This window comes from Crocodylus siamensis, chromosome 4 (assembly GCF_052110815.1).
Source record: "Crocodylus siamensis isolate JL-2025a chromosome 4, ASM5211081v1, whole genome shotgun sequence".
Classification (NCBI taxonomy): domain Eukaryota; kingdom Metazoa; phylum Chordata; order Crocodylia; family Crocodylidae; genus Crocodylus; species Crocodylus siamensis.
This window is the reverse complement of record NC_143398.1, coordinates 37665303-37686290: the sequence shown is the minus strand read 5'-3', so window position 1 is coordinate 37686290 and position 20988 is coordinate 37665303. Positions and strand designations below refer to the sequence as shown.

Genomic DNA, 20988 nt, shown 5'->3' with positions numbered 1-20988 from the left:
CAAAACAGGCCAATTGGTTCCCCTGGTGTTTGGCAAGATGTCTGTACAGCACTGCTTCTCTGGTTAGCCAGTTGATGCCTGTCACCACTTTGCAGCTGTTTTACCCTTTTCCATACCTCCTTGGCACAGGTGCAGACCCAGAGGAGGTGGCTAATCATCTCAGTGGCTCTGTCGCAGTTGGGCCATGGGCAGCTGGGTCTCCCCAGCTGACCCTCTCTATGCCTCTGGGCCCTCACTAGCAGGGCTTGGTGGGCTATTAGCCAGTTCAGGTCCTTGTGATCTTTGTGCAGGTCCTTGTGGTTGATGCGCTCATACATGGGCTGGCACATGTGGTCCAGGAGCAGATCCATGGGTGATGTGATGTCCCTCAGTCTCACCATTGCCTGGAACTTCTTATGGTTGCTCACCATTGTGTGGCCTGCACTCTGCAGGCTGTACAAGCTGTGACACTGGTTTAGGATCTCATAGAACCACAGAAAGCACATGATCCACAGTCTGTGGTTGGTTGGGGTGAACACCTCCTAGTGTCTCAGGATGTGCCCTGCAAAATATCTCACCAGGCAAGTGGTTTTGGATTCTGTGCCTGTTGCCATCTTGAAGATCTGGCTTGAATACTTGTTCCACAGGAAAAGGAGGATGTCTGGCATGCCCCTGCCCCCAAATCTCTTGTCCTTGTACAAGGTCTTCCTGGTGACCTTTTCCCATCTGGAGTCCCAGAAGAAAATGCACACAGCCCTCCAGATCCTGTGGGTGACATGCTTGGAAGCGGGGAAGACCAGTGCGGTGTACAGAAGCACCAGTAACAACATGTCCTTATAAGTGTGATATACCCCCCATGGAAAGGGAGCGCATGTGTCACAGCCCCAGGCTCTGCTTTACCTTTCCCTCTGTCTTCTCCCATCCTGTCCTGCCACTCAGCTCAGGGTGAAAATCTATCCTGAAGATTCTGACCACCTCATGGGTGTCGCGATGAACCCGGCAGAGCTGGCAAGCCAAGCTCGGGGTTGCGGTCACGGTGGATTGGCCGGGTGGTGGCTATTGGCACGGACAGGTGGGATTAGTGGCTTTGGAGTCTGAGAAGTACCCAGGCATATTGGTTTAACAAAGATGGTTTATTTTACTCACGCTTTGAAGCAGAGGCACACAGTTGCTTTCTTCGGTTACAGTAATAACGCACAGACAACAAAGGGGGTCTGTTGGCCCACGAGGTTCAGTCCGAAGACCTAGTCCCCGGGCTGGTCAACAGCTCATTAATGGATGTGACATAAAACGAACTGTAACACATAGGTAACAAGTCGCGTGACGCCAGTCCACAGCAATGGACAAATCGGGTGGTCGAATATGAAAAGCTGAGGTCGGTAGCCAGAAGATGAAGCCGCGAAGATGTCAGGTTAGAGGGTTGAGCCGGGTTGTAGTCGAAGAAGGAAGCCGAGGTCAATGGTCCGGAGCCGGGTTAAACAAAGTCCAGAGGGTGATCCAAAATCGTAAGCCGTTAGTCTGTTCAAAGGTAAATCAGGAGCCAGATGAGTACAATTGAGACCGTGGTGTAGCAAGCGATACGAAGAGCAACTATCAACGAACTCAAAGGAGGAGATCAGTAGGCCCTGAAGCCTGACTCAGAGACAGTCCCTACGGCAGCAGCCTCTGTCTCCAGTCCACGCAATCTCCCCCCCCGAGGGAGGGGCTCACAGAACTTTTATATCAATTTAGTGGCCAATCAGAGTGCTCTCCGCAGAGAAATTTCCAGTCCGATTACATCATGTCAGGTTCTGACTGAGCATGCTCTCAGTCAGGAGCTGACACAGTCTGAGCATGCGTCTGTGGGGAAAGTAGGTCAACAATGATTGACAGCTCCGCAGGTCCCCCAGGGGGCAAGGACTGGGTTAGCCTTGGAAATTTCCACTCACAGCTTCAAACCACGCATGTCAGTTTAACCTCTTCTGTGCTGGCAGCATATACTCAAAGTTTTTTCCATGACATGCCCCCTTGCGGTCAGCACAGAAGCTAAAAGGCCGAATTATACCTCCTCCTCTCCGATGGGAACATCGTTCTCGAATTGTTCGTATAATGGGACGGTGGTATATACATATGATGACAAGTTAGCAACTTGGCGTGTAAGGATCTTGAAAATAGAACTAATGCTACATACAATAATTATAACCATAAACAGAAATGACAACACAGGTGTAAGCAAATTCGTTAGCCAAGATGACGCATTAAAGCCTAACCAGTTGAATAATCTAGACAGCCATCCTTGCCTATTCCCGCAATGGAATTGACCTCCTCTGCAATTCTTCGGATTTTTATAATTTGACCTTGCAGTGGGACACTGACATTAGGGATGGCTATGCAGCACATATCGTGGGACAGATTCAAATATTGGCACAGTCCTCCCTGTTGGATTAGGAGTGCATCTAGCGCCAATCGGTTCTGCATAGTCATGCGCGACACTGCTTGTAGCTGTTGGTCTACGAGGTCAAAACCCGTGGCCGTATGATTTGCTAGTAACTCGACCTGCTCGGAAAGTTGGGCTAGTGCTATCCGGGCTTTGGCGATCGTGAGTTCCCATAAAAAGAAACCCTCAAAGCCCCAACTGAGTCCCTGGGCGATTTTTTTTCCCCGTGCATTAAGGAACTCCACACCAGAGTATGAGATCTTTTATGTCGGTGTGACACGAGGGGACTCGGCGGGTGTGCCGTGGAGGCCTGTAGGGGTGGACAAAATAAAACCGAACTTAAGAAACACTGAACACCTGATAATGTAGCTGGTAGGGTGGTGTACAATCACCCGTCCGAGCATGCCCATACCAGTCCCAAAGGTGCCGGTGTACTCAATTCAGAGCATCGACCTGGGGCAGGAAAAGCATGCCTAGTCCATTCTGGGGGGCCGAATTGTCTAATGGGTGGTTCCACACTATGGCAGGCAGCACTTACTAACACCACTTGTAATATGGGATAATAAAAACTAAACCATGAATTGTTTCCCCTGGGGCCTGGCTGAGTTAGATCGATTGTTAATGATTCATTCCACACCACCAAGGGAGTAGGCTTTACGAGGGGTGAGAGGACGACCTCAGGTTCGGAAGTTTTCTTTCCCCTGGGAACGAGGGTGAGGTGCCAAGGCGGGGTAATCGAGCAGGGGGTCCCACGTTAATGACATGTCCGGTCGAGACCAGTCCTCACCCTGGGGGTGTATCCCCCATGGGATAGCGGAACAAGCACACGGAGCTTCCTTTTCCCAGCACTCCTCACGAGGGGGTTGAGTAATGAGTGAGAGAGTGGTGAGGTTAAATCCGCGGGGCCAAGCGTAACTGGTAGGAATATAGCCTCCTCCCATCAAGGGGATAGAGATATTGATAACATTCCCCTTACTTTTTGAGATCTTGGTAAACCAGGTTACGATGTTAAACGGTACTGGATATGGGATGAGAACCGAATCCTCGACGGACAGAGGGATTTTAAGACACGCAGTCAATCCCTCACCATTCTCGTCGTCTCCCATGGCATTAGGCCAAATTGACAATAAGTACAGAACTGAATTTTGAGACCGCTCAGATTCTGTGATCGATACTGCAGATACAAAAGTAACATATTTACAATACATCAAAATCCAGATCACTCTAAAGTCCTTTTGTTTTCTTGGCATCTCTGCAGCCTTGTTTTTCTGATTTAAGTTGTCACTCTAATTTCCAGGCTTCTCTCAAATCCTCCGAGGAATGATCCGATAACCTGAAACGACAAACATAAACAAAACAACAGAACGCGTCCTTTTTATCTATAGACCTATCCCTCCTGTACCTTCCAGCACTTAATAAGGGACAAACAGTTGCCCCCTTGCTGGGAGGACAGGAGCTGTGACTTTAAGCGGTATCGTTAGTATCGTTAACGTCCTGTGGTAGAATGGGTTCTGTATTAGCGCATCTCGATAGCCAGTTGTGGTGGGTGAGTATTGTCCGTCTGCTATGTGTAAGGGTGACTAAGTAGGTGTTCGGATATCGCTCTGCAGATTGTATTGCCCCTTGCAAAACTTTGGGATGGCGATGGTTATGGTCTGGAAAGGAGACCCACACTAGCTCGTTGTCCGCAAATTTCTTCTCCCATGGTTCGACTGGGTTTTCCTCAGATCGTTCCCACAAGGGTTTGGTTGCATTTAGATTAAGTAGGATCTCATGATTGCGAGCCGTCTAATTTCGATAACTCCCATTTCCCGTTACTCGGAGAGCTTCTTTATATAGCCCTATGGCCCGTTCCACAACCCCATTGGACTGGGGATGGTAAGGAAGGTGTTGATGCCATGTGATGTTATATGACTTGGCGAATTTTTCGACTGTGTTCGACGTAAAAGGCGGCCCACCATCCAATTGTATTGTGGTGGGAACTTGCCACATCGCGAAGACGGTGGTTAAGGCTGTTGTAACTGCTGTGGCGTGGGACTTCCGAAGGGGTACGACGGTCATTAGCCGAGATCGACAACAAGTAGCCCCTTATTTGGGATTGAGGCTCTGGGTAATGGCCCAAAAAGGTCGACTTGCCAGGTTTGACCTGGGTTGAAATTTTCTTTTGCGAGGGCTCCTTTCGTGCTCTTCATCGGATGTACTTTCTCCTTTGCACAGGCTGCGCAGGCTTGGACTACGCACCTCCAGTCACGATGTAGGCCATACTGTGGCTTCTCTGCTAGGGTCTCACGCCATCGGGAGTAGCACGCCTTGGGGCCTGGATGACTCCATCGCTCATGCAACCAAGTGAGGTAGGGGTCAATACAAACGGGCTCACTGGTATCGTCTAGGGTGAATACTTCGTCATTAGTTGCTGGTTGTAGCAACTCATCGATCTTAGCATGTACCGGGTCGGTGTCATTCTGATGGGAACGCGTGTGTCGGACTAGTGGTGGAATCGTGAACTGCGACAGCAGTCGGTATGTGCCTTCCCAAACATCAAGGTGTTCAGTTGGTTTGGTCGTGCCAGTTATTATCTCGTAGATGTAATGAGAATCGATAGCGATGATTGGAACTGGGAGAGTCACGTCGTGGTTCTCCAAGCAGTGCTGTATAACTGCACGGAATCCCAAGAGTTCATTACATTGGGCTGATTCACAGCCGGGTTGGATATCGTGTATGCAGCATGGATGACAATAAAAACCATACTTTCCGCCTTCACGGGTGGAACCATCCGATGCCATCCAAGCCGGCTGGGTTGTTCCATACAATGTGAGGTGTAGTGTTGTCTCAATGATCGGGGGCAGCGGTAGATCCTCATACTTCCATGCATTCCAATGGTATAAGTGATTTAATACTAAAGTACTCCATGTGGCTGGTTCTCCATGGAAACATGGATCGGGTTGGTCGTGAGCTAGGCGAGGTATCAAAGTTGCTCCTACTGCCTGCAATCGCCCTTGCCCGATAGCGAGTGGTTCTGCCAGCTGAGCGGCTAGGAGGGTTTTGCCTATGGCACCATACCTATGCTGGTTTGTGCGGATGGTACGATGAGCCAGAAATACTAAGTTTCCATCTGTATTCTTTACCGTGGTGAAAATGTGCTCTGTTGTAAATCCTACCGTGACAGTTAATGACGAATCAAAATCAATCACGTGAAGATTCGTTCCCCGAATAGATATTACCAGGTTGTGCAATGCCTTGTCATCCTTTGGGGTCTAGGGGGTTCGGCGCCTGGATTTCTCTCGAATTTGCTTTTGAATCCGAGCTATAACTGGGAGATGATCAGGAGTGATAAAATGTCGGACCCAATTCAATCTTCCCAGCATGGATTGAAAGTCTCCCTTCTTTGATAATTCCCTGTTTTCCCATAAATCAAAGGAGAGATCATCATGGGCCACGCCTTTACGGATGTCATGAGTAAAGGTAGTCCCTAAGAACGTGATCTCACTCGTCGCGTGCAGTTGAGATTTTTCTTTATTTACGATCCATCCTTCAGCAGTTAAATGTTGGACGAGATCGTTTGTGGCTTGGGTTACTGCGGTTGTGTTCCTGCCCATGATGGCTATGTCATCGAGGTAAGCCCAGATCTGGATGGACTTTGCAATTTCGTTGCTTTTGGTGAATCTGTCAAGGGTGTCGTTCATAGCACTGGTGGCTAAGGCTGGGGCATTTCGATAGCCCTGCGGACATACGCTCGAGTGAAACATTTTCCCTCTGATGCACATGTTGAGGATACCCTCAGAGTCGTCGATAGGTATGGAATAAAACATATTCTTTAGATCTATAGTCGTGCCCACCCAGTCATGGGCTTGATAATTGGCCATCTCATATAGGTTCTGTGGCAGTGTACTCGACGAAGGTTGGGTCAGTGCTACACAATGTCTATTGACCTCACGATAATCCACAACGAGACGTACGGCGTCAGGTCTTCCAGGCTTTGGTATCCCCCAACCAGGGGAAAGGTAAGTGCTCGCCTGTATCCGCCTGATGGAGCCTTCATGGACCAAGTCGTCTAGCAAGGTGTCCAGAGGGTCCTGAAGATGCACTTTAGTTGGTATCGGAGTATACTGCCATAGGGAGTGGATTTTTAGCGAGAGTGTATGCCATTCTGGTCTAGGTACAGTCGTGATAGGTAGGACTTCTAGCACCTTATGCTTCAATTCCAAAGTGCGAATGCCGGGGATTCCTAAAATGTTTACATTCCTGAGGACCACATCCAGTCATTTGGGATGGCCCTTTACGATAAATTTTACACGAGCTGTTGCGGTAGCAGCATTGAGGCCTTGAACCATCATTACCTTGTTGGTACGATGATGTGGGATCGACGGCTTGATGACATTAACCTGGGCCCCCGTATCTAATAGGAATCTTGCCATAGTGGTATCGTGTGGATCATCGGGGTTCTGCATCTCTATTGAGGCGTACGGTCGAGGATCGCTATCGAAGAGTTTCATGTGGTTCGATGCTACCAATATCTTTCGTTTTCCGTTTTGAGCTTCCATATCTCTTTCTCCAACCCTCTCCTGCACTCCTTCAAACAAAATATCATTGATTGCTTCAAGTTTCATTTCATTTTCATTCTGTTTCGCTTCATTTCGTCGTTTGAGTTCACTTCGTTGAGTTTCGCTTCGTGTAAATTCGTTATGCTTCCGCTCGGTTCGCTCTGGATCATTTCACCTGTTTGTCGATTCGGTTCGTTTTGCTTTAAGCTCACCTTGTTTCGATTCGCTTAGTGTTTTATCATTTCTTGGTTTGAACTCGTTTTGTTGTGGTTCGTTTCGTTTCAGGTTGCGTAGCCTTAGTTCAGTTCGATTCAGTTTCAGACCGGTTCGTTCGTTTCCTGCTTCATCACAATTAAATCCACTTTGTTTCGGCTCGTTCGTTTCTTCGTTAAAGTTCGATTTAGGTTCGTGTCGCTTATGTCCGCTTAGTGTTGCTTCGAATTTTGAGTCCGTTTCCTGCCCTTCTGGGTCGATTGAGCCATCGATCGCCGGACCTCCGTCAATGGTGATTACTCGTTTTTTGGCTTTTGGTTGTCATCGTTGAAACCTAAGGTTTTTGCAAGGGCTCGTTGTCCCTCATCTCCAAGGAGTCGTAGCTTCTCCTTGGAGAGGCCAGATCTTCCTAAGAGAAACCCGAACATCGCTCTCTCTCTTGGTGTTCTCTGAGGAGGCAAGTAGGTTGTTTGATACTTCAGTTTCGATGATGATGGATTATGTGGTTGATCCTTTCTCATGGTCAAGGGTCGGTTTCCTCTGGTATGGTTTCGAATTCACCCATCGGGAATGGGTAGCGGGTTCTTCAGTGAGATACGCTTGCTTGGGTCTTAATTCTTCATCAGAGGTGGGGTAGGCGTTCTTCTGTGGTTTTGGTTTCATCGCTCCTTGTAGCTGGTCTAATTGGCCCAAAACATGTATAACCGGTCCGTTGTTGGAAGCACTCAACAAGAGGCGGGCGGTGATGCTCTGGCTTCCGCCATAAATCTCTGTGGCAGCTTCTATAGCCTCAGACAGGCATGGCACATCCCCTGGGGTGGTGGCGAATCTTTGTGGCCATGCCTCCTGCGCCTGAGCAGGCGTTAGGTTTAGTGCCTGTTGTGCTGGGTTCCAGAGCGCATAGGAAGCCCCCACGATTGCATAAACCATCGAGGTCGCACTGGCATGACCCGCTGCTCCTTCATGCCAGGTGTGGATTTTCCGCTGGAGGGCCTCCACAGCTAAGGCTGGCAAAGGTATTGGCCAGTGGTAGTTTGCCAGAACAGGGACTGGGTCAACTACCTTGGCTCTACTCCATGCAGAACTCCTAACTAGCTGCAGTGCCTCTTCTTGATTCACCGTTTCGCTTCCCGACTCAGCCACAAGACGACCTAGCCAGGCGATGGGTGTTTCATCACTTCGTATTGATGTTTCCTTCTTGAGCTCGCTCATTTCTGAGCGGGTACAGGATCTTGTGGTTACGATTACTCTCGTTACCCCTTGAGGATCGGTTACCAGTTTTTGTATTGCAATGGGATATGCTGTTATTACATCCTCCTCATTGCTTAGGGTGACCTGTTGTTTTCGTCCACTTGCTTCGTTTCTTGCACTCGTACGGTTATCGGCTGATTCATTTGTATTTCTTAAACATCCAATCATATCGTTTTCCATCACTTCTTCGCTTGTGGTTGTCCGGTTTTTCCTTGTTCTGGCTGCAGCAGTTATATTGTTGCATGTGGTTCCGTTTGTGTCATTCGTATGGTTGCATGTCTCCCATACGTCCTCTAGATGGCACTGGCTGACGTATGGGGGCGGTGACGTGATTGCAACAGGTGGTGCCGTTGCAGGAGGCAGGCTCTTTGTGGGCGGAGCGGATGGTGATGTAGGCGGGGGTTTTCACGGGGTTTTTTCCGCGCTCTCAAGCTGGTCAGCGCCATCTTGTAATGGCCGCTCGCTTAAGTTTTTCACTGTGGCTTCGGCAGCAATCTTCAGTTGTTTCCCCTGATCCACCAATTCCCCCAGTAATAACACATATTCCTGAAACAGGACCTTTATTATACAGCCCTTCTTCCATTTTTTGAAACCGATCCACTTGGTCTCCTTCCCGCCTTGTTCCAGGGCCTCATGGAGCTGGGTGATCAGCTCATGGCCCCTCGATCTGGCCGGGATGTTCGGGCAGCGGAATGGGCTTGGAAGGGGTTCCTTCCCACCTTCCACCACATATTTTACACACCGAGCCAGCTTCTGAGCCGGGCTGAGGCTTGCCATGGCCAGAGATTTTCCGCGAGCTGGGGATGTGGTCCTGGTCTCCTCCCTCGGGTGATAAACAGCCCGGGAGTCTCGCAGCACACAGCCCAGGGCTCCCGGACTGAGCCGGACGGCCCTCTCGCTCCCGCTTATCCCTTGGAGGGACAGATGGCCGTTGATTGCGGCTGAGGCCTGGTTAGTGGCCTGGTGGAACGCCACATGGTTCCAAAGGTCCTCCGGTTCGGTGGTCGGATGGACCCCGCTGCGCCATGGGCAGCTCTCCATTAACTCAGACTCCATGCCTCCCGTGGATCCTGTTCGTGACGCCATGTCGCGTTGAACCCGGCAGAGCTGGCAAGCCAAGCTCGGGGTCGCTGTCACGGTGGATTGGCCGGGTGGTGGCTATTGGCACGGACAGGTGGGATTAGTGGCTTTGGAGTCTGAGAAGTACCCAGGCGTATTGGTTTAACAAAGATGGTTTATTTTACTCACGCTTTGAAGCAGAGGCACACAGTTGCTTTCTTTGGTTACAGTAATAACGGATAGACAACAAAGGGGGTCTGTTGGCCCACGAGGTTCAGTCCGAAGACCTAGTCCCAGGGCTGGTCAACAGCTCATTAATTGATGTGACATAAAATGAACCGTAACACGTAGGTAACAAGTCGCGTGACGCCAGTCCACAGCAATGGACAAATCGGGTGGTCGAATACGAAAAGCCGAGGTCGGTAGCCAGAAGATGAAGCCGCGAAGATGTCAGGTTAGAGGGTTGAGCCGGGTCGTAGTCGAAGAAGGAAGCCGAGGTCGATGGTGTTAAACAAAGTCCAGAGGGTGATCCAAAATCGTAAGCCGTTAGTCCGTTCAAAGGTAAATCAGGAGCCAGATGAGTACAATCGAGACCGTGGTGTAGCAAGTGATACAAAGAGCAACTATCAGTGAAGTCAAAGGAGGAGATCAGTAGGCCCTGAAGCCTGACTCAGAGACAGTCCCTGCGGCAGCAGCCTCTGTCTCCAGTTCACGCGATCTCCCCCCCGAGGGAGGGGCTCACAGAACTTTTATATCAATTTAGTGGCCAATCAGGGTGCTCTCCGCAGAGAAATTTCCAGTCCGATTACATCATGTCAGGTTCTGACTGAGCATGCTCTCAGTCAGGAGCTGACACAGTCTGAGCATGCGTCTGTGGGGAAAGTAGGTCAACAATGATTGACAGCTCCGCAGGTCCCCCAGGGGGCAAGGACTGGGTTAGCCTTGGAAATTTCCACTCACAGCTTCAAACCACGCATGTCAGTTTAACCTCTTCTGTGCTGGCAGCATATACTCAAAGTTTTTTCCATGACAATGGGGAAGAGAAACCCCCAGGGACTTTAGGTCCTTGAGCTCACCCAGAACAAGGCTCTTGCTCACATTGAGCCCCTGTCACTACTGAGGTAAAACAGTCCTGCTCCAGGCTCCAATGCTGATTTCCTCCAGCTCAGAACTTGGCTCCTGCCCTGCCCTTCTCCCAGCATGCTGGGTGAGCTGTGCTTTTCAAGTGCCAGCTGGATTGACTGGCAAGCAAGGACTGGGTGGCATTTGCCCCGGAAAGCAGAGGAGCACACCTGCAGACTCTTCCCAGAGTAAGAGGAGCTAGCTCTGGCCCTGATACAGTCCTTTTTTTCCCTTGGTTGTCAAGCTCTGCAGCTCAGCCAAGCCAAAGCTACCTCCAGCTCAAGTGTGCCCTCCCTCAATAGATAAGCTGAGACAGTACAATGAAAGCTGGGTTTTATTTGATAGACTAGTAAATTGCCCATCAGAAATGATGGGAGAGGAGGACAGAGGCCTGTGTCTGGCTGCTTTGGGCCAGGGCTGGGGATGTGGTCGCTCCCCACATCTCCCCAGCTGCTTCAGGCCAGCACTGGGGCCGCAGCCATTTCCCTCCCAGCTCTCCCTAACCCTGTCGCTTTGGGCTGAGGCTGCTCCCCACCTTCCCCCAAATGCTTGGGCTGGGGCCTGCAATGGTGGCAGCAGTTATGGCAGTGGTGACAACTGCTACCATAGTGGGATACAGCCACTGGTAATCCCCACTCCTTTTCCTGCTCTCCTCCCTCCCTCCTCTCTTCCCCACCACCTCCCCCTCCCCACTGCAGTGGCAGGGGGAAAAGAGGAGTGGTCCCAGGCCTGATGTAGTGGAGTACTAGGCCTAACAGTTGGGAGAAGCTGGCCCTCTGTGGTGGGGGGAGCAGTGGGCCTGGGCCAACCCAGTGGCAGTGGGAGAACGGGAGGAGCAGGCTCATAGCCGATTGGGGGGATGCAGTGTGGGGGGAGGAGTGGACCTGTGCCCAAGTGGGGAGGAGTCTTTCTCTTCCCTTCCCACAGCTGAGGCCACTTTGGGCCGGGTCTTCTGCTCCCCCTCCACCGCTGTAGCAGGCCCACTTCTCCCCTGGCTCAGGCTCAGTCCTCCTCTTCCCCACATCAGGCCTGCGCCCACTCCTCCCCTGGCACATCGGGCTGGGCCCACTGCTCCTCCCTCCCAGTGCTGCAGCAGGCCAGCTTCCACCCACCACTGAGCCCAATCCTCCTCCACACTCCCTGCATCAGACCCAGGCCCATGCCCACTGATGCCGCCACAATGGTCTGGCCCTGCTTCTGCCCCCACTCCACCACGGTGGGCCCGCTCCTCTTCCCACCTCCCGTGCCGGGCCTGGAACAGCCCCACCCCTTCTGTTTGGCATCCTGGACTTCTTCCCCATCCCCCGCCATGGCAGCAAGGGGAGGGCAGCAAGGGGAGGGTGCAGGGTCACTCCTCCCTTCCTTACCACAGCCAGTCCGGGCCCACTACCCACCTATGATGGGGATGGGGCTGCTTTCTTCCTGCTACTTGGGTTCCAGGCCTACTCCACCCTGTGGCACTGCCAGCTCCAAGGAGCAGGGGGGATGAAGACAGCTCCTCCCCCCACCACTGCCACATCAGCCCTGCAGGCGGTAATGACAGAAGAGGGGAGGGGTGGGTGAGGCCAGTGCTGGTGGCCTTGGCCCCTAGTGGCATTCCCTCACCCCACCCGCTCCATCCCCTGTGTCCCCACCATCATGGTGGCAGGTGGCCACCTGTCTGAATGCTTCTTCACACTTGATTAGCAGATGTCAGCCAATCATAGCGCGACTTAGGTTTTTAATAATAGAATATTTGCAAGAACTGCCAGGCTCAAGTGTATAGTTAATAAATTATAATATTATGGTTATTCATGCATCTTTATTCCAGTTTGTTGAAAAAATGTGTTTCCAGTTGTATTATTTTTTGTCCTGGGGCCTGTGCTGTTCAATTTCTTCATCAGTGATTTGGGTGATGGGGTGAAATGCAACCTGTTTAAATTCACTGATTATACCAAAATTTGGGGTGTGGTGAGCATGCTAGTAGGGAGGGAAAGACTGCAACAAGACCTGGATAGGTTATAGGAGCGGGCTGACATAAACAAGATGCATTTCAATACTGACAAGTGCAGGGTGCTGCACATAGGCAGTAGAAACCAGCAGAACACTTATAGAATGGGAAACTCCCTTCTTGAGAGCATGGAGGCAGAAAGGGATCTTGGAGTCATTATTGACTCCAAGATGAACATGGGCTGACAATGCGAGGTCACGGCTGGCAGGGCTATCCGGACCTTGTCGTGCATCCACAGGTGCATCTCAAGTAGAGCCAGGGAGGTGATCCTCCCCCTCTATGCGACGCCGGTCAGGCCACAGCTGGAGTACTGCGTCCAGTTCTGTGCACCGCATTTCAGGAGGGATGTGGACAACATTGAAAGGGTCCAGAGGAGGGCCACCCGCATGATTTGGGGACTACAGGGCAGACCCTACATTGAAAGACTGTGGGACCTAAACCTGTTCAGCCTTCACAAGAGAAGGCTGAGGGAGGACCTGGTGACTGTCTATAAACTCACTAGGGGGGACCAGAAGTGTTTAGGGGAGACACTGTTTCCCCTAGCGCCCCCTGGCATGACTCTCTAAATTATTAGAGAGTAGATATAGATTAGACATCTGCAAGAACTACTTCACAGTTAGGGTTGCTAGGAGCTGGAACCAACTTCCTAGGGAAGTGGTCCTGGCTCCTACCCTGGGGAACTTTAAGAAGAGGCTTGATGACTACCTGGCTGGACTCATTTGAGTCCAGTCTTTACTCCCGCCCGGGGGGGGGGTGTCGGACTTGAAGATCTACAAGGTCCCTTCCGACCCTACTTCTATGATTCTATGATTCTAAGTTAGTTTCTGAAATGCAGTGCTGATAGAGTTAGAAAAGTTATGGAGAGGTCCCTCCAATCTACAAAGGTTGAAAGGCACGGCCTTAAATTAAGTACATGAATTAATACTACTGAAGTAAATGGGGAATTAGATTTGCTAATTCAGTTTTGCAATCTAAGTTGAATGAAAGAATTTCACAGGACTGGGAAATTGGTTTAATTTAAACAGTTTTCCACCTTACAGGGAAAGGAAACAGTTCCTCATCCCTCTGCTACATGCTCTGTTTCTTGCTACTTCCTTGTCCCCCTGCTTCATGCTCCCACATATACAAAATACTTAACTACTTTACATGATTTACAGTGTGATTCTATTAATGACCCCAAATTTACTTTCTGTTTTTGGTTAGACAGTTTCCATTTGTCTAAATAAGCAGACAGACTAAATAAAACAGACTAAATAAGTTGAATTCCTATAAGACAAGCTGGGACCATAGAAATATTAAATTTTTTACAGGTTCCACCTTAAGACAGATTTCATTGTTATTGGAGGATGTCTATGTGCTACTTATTTGTGATAAAAAGATATAAGGCAGGTAAGTGGTGAAGGAATTTCAGGTGAACTTCAGATGAGGTAACTTCAGATGTATATAGATTCATTTAATTTCTGTGAATTCCTTATAAAGTTTTAGACACCTAATGCAGACATTTTTTGTATTGTGTTACCCATGAATTATGTGTAGAGCTTCAACACCGATGCTGGTAAACCAGAACCAATATATGCAATGTTGGGAAATATTTAGAAAATGCATCTTGCACTGAAGTCCTGTGGGTGTGTTTACAGGAGATTATTTACTGCAAAGCAGTGTAGTTTACTGTGCAGTAAGCATGTGTGTCTACATGTGCACATGCTTACTGCACAGTAAACCTTGCTAATTGTGAGTAAATTTGCTACTTGAAAATACAAGTAGCATATTTACTTGTGATTACTAACTGTACAGTAGTGCACATGCAGATGTTTGACCAGGAACAAATCTGCTCCTGGTCAGCTGGCCACCAGGGTGTGGGAGATTGCTCCCTGACCCTGGGAGCTGCCTGCTGCTGGGGTGGGTTCCACCAGAAGAGTCCAGGCCAGAACTATGTGACTGGGGAGTCGTAGCTGGGAGATCAAGATCTTCCAGACGGAGTCCCATGACCATGGAGCTGATGCTGAGAGATAAGGGTCTCCCAGCGCTGTCCCTGCAGTTGTGGAGTTGGCGCTGGGAGCTCCCTGCTGGCAGATGCTGATGACCCTGTTACTCGCTCAACTCCAAGAGATTGGAGCTGGTGGAAAACAGGCTGGGGAGCTGCAGTTAGGGGCAGGTCCCAGCCCTGAGCAGGTGATTGAGGCATGAGGCTTGGAAAGAGCTGCAGAAATGAGGCAGGTCCCAGCCCCCTCCCTGGATCCATTTTTGGGGCAGCGAGTAGCAAGCCCTTGGCAGGGTAGAAAATCCCTGCCCTGCCAGGGGCTTGTTGCTAGGTGCCCCACCAGTGGATTGTGGACCTACTCCACCCCTGTAGATCTTTCTAAGTCCCCTTCCTTGATCAGAGAGTCAGGGCTGGGAGCTCCCTGATGCTGGGGAGGGGGACATTGTCCTCACCTTGGCAGCAGGCAGCTCTCTGGGGGCAGGGAGTAATGTCCCAGCCCTGGCCAGGAGATTACTGTCACCTGGTCCAGCACTGTCTGCCAGCTCCTGTGCTAGCACCCAGGGGGAACCTGGTGGCAGCAAGTGTTCGTTACAGGGCTCCAGGAAGTGTGAGCAGTTAGCATTAGCAGCAAATCTGCTCCCACTTCCCTACACATGGTGACACCTGCTTGGGAGTGTTTACTCTTGCATAGTTTATTTGTGAATAAATTGCTCCTGGATCAAATGTACATGTAGACACACTCTCTGGGTACGTCTACATGAGATGCTTCATCGCTGTAGTGACAAGCTATGGAGACTTAGTTTGTAGCTATGGCAATGTAGCATCAGCAGGCATGAATCATGATGCCACTGCTACTCTGCAGTAGGGTCAGAAAAGACCTGTGCAGCACCAGGACTATGTAGTACTTTAGTATTTGCCAAATGACTGCACAGTAACAACAAAGAGTAACAACTGTGCAGTCGGGTGCATGTGTATTTTCCTCTGAGTATTTTTCTTACTTTTTTTTGCCTTCAGTGATTAAATATCAGAAGAATTCACATCAGAGCTAAGAAGGAGAACTAAATGCTTTGTAAATGTTATGCTTCATTCAATTTACTAATAATCTTTAATCTTTAATCTGATTTGATATTTAGCCAATTTCCTTAGAAATATGATCCAAATAGTCTGAGGTGGATTAGAGAAGAATTTAAGAGCATTACAGGAACATATGAAAATTTAAAAGGTCTTAATTTATGGAACAAATACAGAGTGAGAAATCCCTTTCACCTCTTCATTTTTTATTCAAACTTATATACACACATGTATGGGAAAGGGTGTATGCCTATAAAATGTATTGTGTATACATAGCTGTAACATGAACATTTGTCTCATGATTAAGGACTATGTTTAACTCAAAGTAAAATTGCTGTGCCAAGATTTTTCCTGCCCTCCAAGAATTATCAGGGCATATATTTTTATAGTTTAACAAGCTTCCCTATTAGGTTTTGAAAAATGGATCTAGTTATTGACATACTTGAAACATATTCAATTAGACTTGATTTGGTATATTTGATTTAAAGGTTTTTGATTATTTGTTCCATGTTCTAACTTGACAAATTAGGAATGGAATGAAATTAACCTGTCAGAAAGGATTAATGAACTGATTTTGTTCACTGGTTGATAGGATTTACACGAATTCCACTGCAGCTGACATCTCCAAGAGCCAATGTTCATATCTGAAAACTGATTAAGGGTCTAGGGAACCAAACCGTATAGTTTCATATACTAATTAACATTCATTTACCAGTTGAAGAGAGAGAATAAGTAGAAACAAAGGAACATGTGTAAAGCAGGGATTACTCTGTTTAATTAAAGCCAACTCTGTATCTTGTATACAAAAATGAAAATGTCAATACATAAGTTATTAGTCTATAAATCAAATAATTATAGGTACAATTTAATGACATTAAATCCTTACCCGATTAGATTCTAAAGTCTATTTTTATTGAATCAACATACTTTGTGGACTAAATGCTTACATATTGGACAGGAGTGTTTTAGTGTTCTCTTACTAACCCTTGTGTCTTCTATTGAGAGGCTTAATGAGGTAATCTGTAGGAAAAATCTTAGATATGTTATTATGAAAACCTGGATGCCTGGATATTTAGACTGCAGTGCAGAGTAAAGCTGAGTAGAATATAGAGATTTTTCACTGAGGAAGGGAAGATTGCAGGAATTGGGGTAATTCAGACAGTGGAAATAGATAGCTACTGGAAATTATTTCTATCCCCAAAGTGGTCAGTGGATTATTTGCAAGGATTATTTTAGTCCAGCTCAAAGAGAAAAAGTGTTCACATCATAAAGCCACTTTGACAAATTGACCGGAACTCTTGTAGGCAATATCAGCAAGTGGAACAAGGATTGGGTGAACAAGGATTGGGTATGCCTGAAAAAGAAATCCTTTTCATACCTGACCTTCTCTGGCCCTGCTTGAAGCACACTTCTAGAGCCAAAAGGGAAAGCATGCATAGCCACTGCCCAAGTTCTATTTCCTTTATAGTAAATAAGAGTAACCCAGACTGCCAATTCCAACAAAATTTAGGAGAGAAAGTAGCTTGACTTCTGAGTGCCTGCCAATGTTCACTTTTTTCTCATGGGAACACATGTTAACTTGAGGTGGAGATGTATTAGGAGCTTCAGAATTTAGCTTGTGAGGTGCTGTCAAGTAATGGGTAAGGACATAAGAAAAGTAACTATTCATCATTATAACGTCAGTGTTCCCAGTTTTTCATAACTATTTTGTGCCCCAATAGTTTTTTATTTAATTGTGATTCAGTTAGCGTTTATGATACATTTCAGCTGTGTTTACTTATTTTAAGGGGGAAAAGAATCAGATTTAATTATCACCCTTTTTTGCAGTCCAATTTAATATAATATAGCTACCAAACCTGTATCACAGTTTATTGAAAATCTACTACCAATTTAGGTCGAGATGAAGCTGATCTTTACATTCCTAAGCTACTTAGGAAGGCAGGTTTTCAGCTGTATATTACGTTAAAATATTACTATATGGATAATACAATTTTTCACTGAAATTCATCCTATTTGTTACCCTGTTTTTAAATAATTTGTTTTTTTTTCTCTTGCAACTCTTGCAGCTAAAACAATGGTAGTGTCAGTTTAATGAGCTCATTATACAGGTAATGGCTGCAAGTTCTGAACACTTTGCATGCAAAAACTAATATTCTAAAATATTATGAATAGTATCTAAACTATGATGTGTTTTCATGGAAGCAATATTTTAAAGAATTCAGATGGTTCATTAAGTAACTTGAGCATGGTGAGAGGTGCAGTGCAGTGTGTAATAATAAATATTAAAGCAAAGGCTTTATATTGTAGTGGTATTGTCTCTGGCACAATGCATTTTAGTATTAACAAATGATCCCTAATAGCATATCAAGAATAATTCTTAATACAAAAGAATAAAAATATATTGGATTTATAGATCCTAACATTACATCTTAGAATCACATAAATTATTTCCCTCCCTGAGTAGATAAAATAATTGGGTTTTTTTGTTGTTGTAATGGATACACAGTGCCACATATACAGAGATGATAACAAATTAGAAGGAAGTTGCATTTAATATGGTTTCACAAAATGTACATAGGAAGTAAATTAAAAACTTAAACCAAGGCAGAATGACATAAAAGCTTACACTTTTAGGTCTTTGGTGAAAAGTGTGATATTATAAAAACAAGATGAAATAAAATTAGTAATTAAGCAATTTTGTGGTTAAGATGAGGGCCACATGTAAACATTCAGGCTTATTAAATTATAAGTACCTTTGTAATTCTGTTTTATTAGCAGTTGCTACAAATAATTATGCCAAACAAGAAAAAATCCATTTTCGTTTCACTGTCATTAAATCTTAATTCTCTTTCTATTTTCCTCAAAATGGCTTTTAGAAGCCACTTCTAATTCAGCTGCACAACCTCTGATGTATGGTATTGCATTACCTGTATTCCTTACCTTATGAATGAAAGGGTTTTACAAAATTCACTATTTACTTGCACTGTTCTGTGGTCACCTGTTCTGCTAAGAGCCACACCGCCACATGCAAAACAGAGCACTCTTGGCCTCCAGTTCCTTCAGTGACTTCTCTTGAATTACCTTCATGTTGGAGATTTGGCCACCCACAATCCTACCATACAGAGGCATAATGAGTAGTTTTTTCATTCTGGGCGGTGGTGATGGCTGCCAGTCTTGTGCCCTCTCTAACTCAGTGCCTGGAGCCAGTGCCTACCTTGTGCGGCTCCTAGTTATGTTGCTGATACCATGTGGGTTAGCTTTCACAGGCTGGCAAACATTGTTATCATGCCGGCAAAGCAAGATGAGTGCCCCAGTGCTTGACATTGGGATAATGTAAAACTTCTATGTTCTGAATACAATGTAATGAACAGAATTGCCCTGGACACTGCCAATTTGATATAAATGGAACCATATAACAAGAGAAAGTATTATTTGGGATCAGCTTAAGGAGAAATGCATGGGTGTGTTTGACTGGAAGTCCATTCTAGACCCAGGTAATGATCTTAAGGCATACTGGATTTTTAGATTTTAAAATGTTTGCATTATGAGATTAATTAGCTGGGTAAAGTTAAATGTGTTAATCCACTCACAGGATCAAGAGCTGGCAATGGGTTTTTCTCATTTTAATTTTTTATGCCTATCCCTACAAATTCATCTAGCATCAGGATTATGTAAATGGTATATTTATGTTGATAGACTGCTCACACATGGCAACAATGGCTTTTGTCTGTAACTTTGCTTTAAAAGCATTTTATAACTTTACAACAGCAATAATAGCACCTTGGTAGTATGGCTTCTATCACAAAAGGAAATTATCAAAATATTTACAGTTTCCTTTTTCTTTTTTCTTTTTTGAGACCAATGGAATGAGACTGCAGTAACATAGATAGACAGAGCTCCTTCATTAAAATTTCAAAGGTTCCTGGGGCCAATAAAGCAATTTGTGATTGCACAAAGGTATACATTTTCACACAAAGAAAAATAATAAAATGATCCATATTGGCTGTAGAGAGTCTTGCTGACATACTTCCTGCCCTATGCATGGGATTATGAGTTCACCAGATCAAGCAGAAAGGTGCATAGTATCTCAGCAGTTTGGATCAGGATTTATAAAATGTGAGGAAGATTTATGCCTCCCCCCTTATTGTCCAACTATATCTACTGGATATATGGTGAAATGCTCTACTCAGCACACATTACAGTCATATTGTCACATTTAAGTCATTACAGTCATATTTAAGGCTTGTCTGCTAAAATGAAATATGTGCACTCTGCAGAACTGAGGATCAGAAACACATGCATGTGTTTCATCACACTTCAAATAAAGTATTATAAATTGCAAAGAAGGGATAAAGGAAAAAAAACCCCAAATGTACAACAATAGAAAAACATTACATATTATGGAAGAGACTGCATCCATCATTCCCTGTGATATACCTGCACAAAACACTCTACCTTATCATTAAAGTTACTCTGTGATTGCTAAAATTTAAAGTAACTGACCATTATCAGCAGACTGACTTCTAATCACACACCTTGCCATCTAAGCAGCATGATTACAAAACACAAGACACTGGCCATCACAAGGCCCATTCATTCTAAAATTGAATAAGCAACAACGTTCACATTACTGTCTTTTAAATGTATACAACCTTCACTTCAGTCATAGTAAGATGGCATACTTTTACCATAAAATTGCATGTTGTAGTGTTATTACCTTAAAGATATAAATTTGAATTTCTGGTGTTTAGGTAACACAACTGGGGAAGATAAAAGAACAAATGAAAATTTGCAGGGAAAAGAGAGAGAGAACAGAGAGAGAATGCAACACTAAAATCAAGGATGTGGGGAGAAGGAAAAAGTAGGAAATTACTGGGCAATAAAAATGAAAGAGCAAGAAAAAAAACAACAACAAAAAGATAGCCTCAGATCTGTTCAGCACAAACTGTGATATAAATATAAAAAATGAAACATCTGTGCAAGTCTAATTTGCTCCTGGTCTGGGTAGTTCAGGACCAGGGTGATGCCATTTTGTTTTTTACAGGCCTGCTTCTCTCTGTTCCGCTGGTCCCAGTTTTGATGGAGTGACGACCTGAAGGCTTTCTGGGAGTTTATACACATGTTCCAAGAGTGTGGGGGGAGGGTGGGGAGGTGCTGTAATTAAGGTCTCTGGAGTGTCTTGTGTATCAGCACCTCCATGTTTCAAAATGGCTGTGGGGGTGCTTTATCTAAAGCTTGTCAAATAAACTTAGATAAAGTGCCCCCACAGCAATTTTGAAGTGTGGGGACACTGAAACATGAGACTCTGGAGGCTGCTGGAGTGTGCTAATTACCATGCTCCTGTGTGCTGTAATTACAGTGCGTC

The 20988-nt window shown here is 46.3% G+C and overlaps 1 pseudogene; it reads right to left on the bottom strand.

Annotated features, from left to right (window-relative positions):
* Positions 1-1193: 1193 nt before the first annotated feature.
* LOC149865634 (uncharacterized) lies at positions 1194-4456 on the bottom strand (annotated as a pseudogene).
* Positions 4457-20988: the final 16532 nt, after the last annotated feature.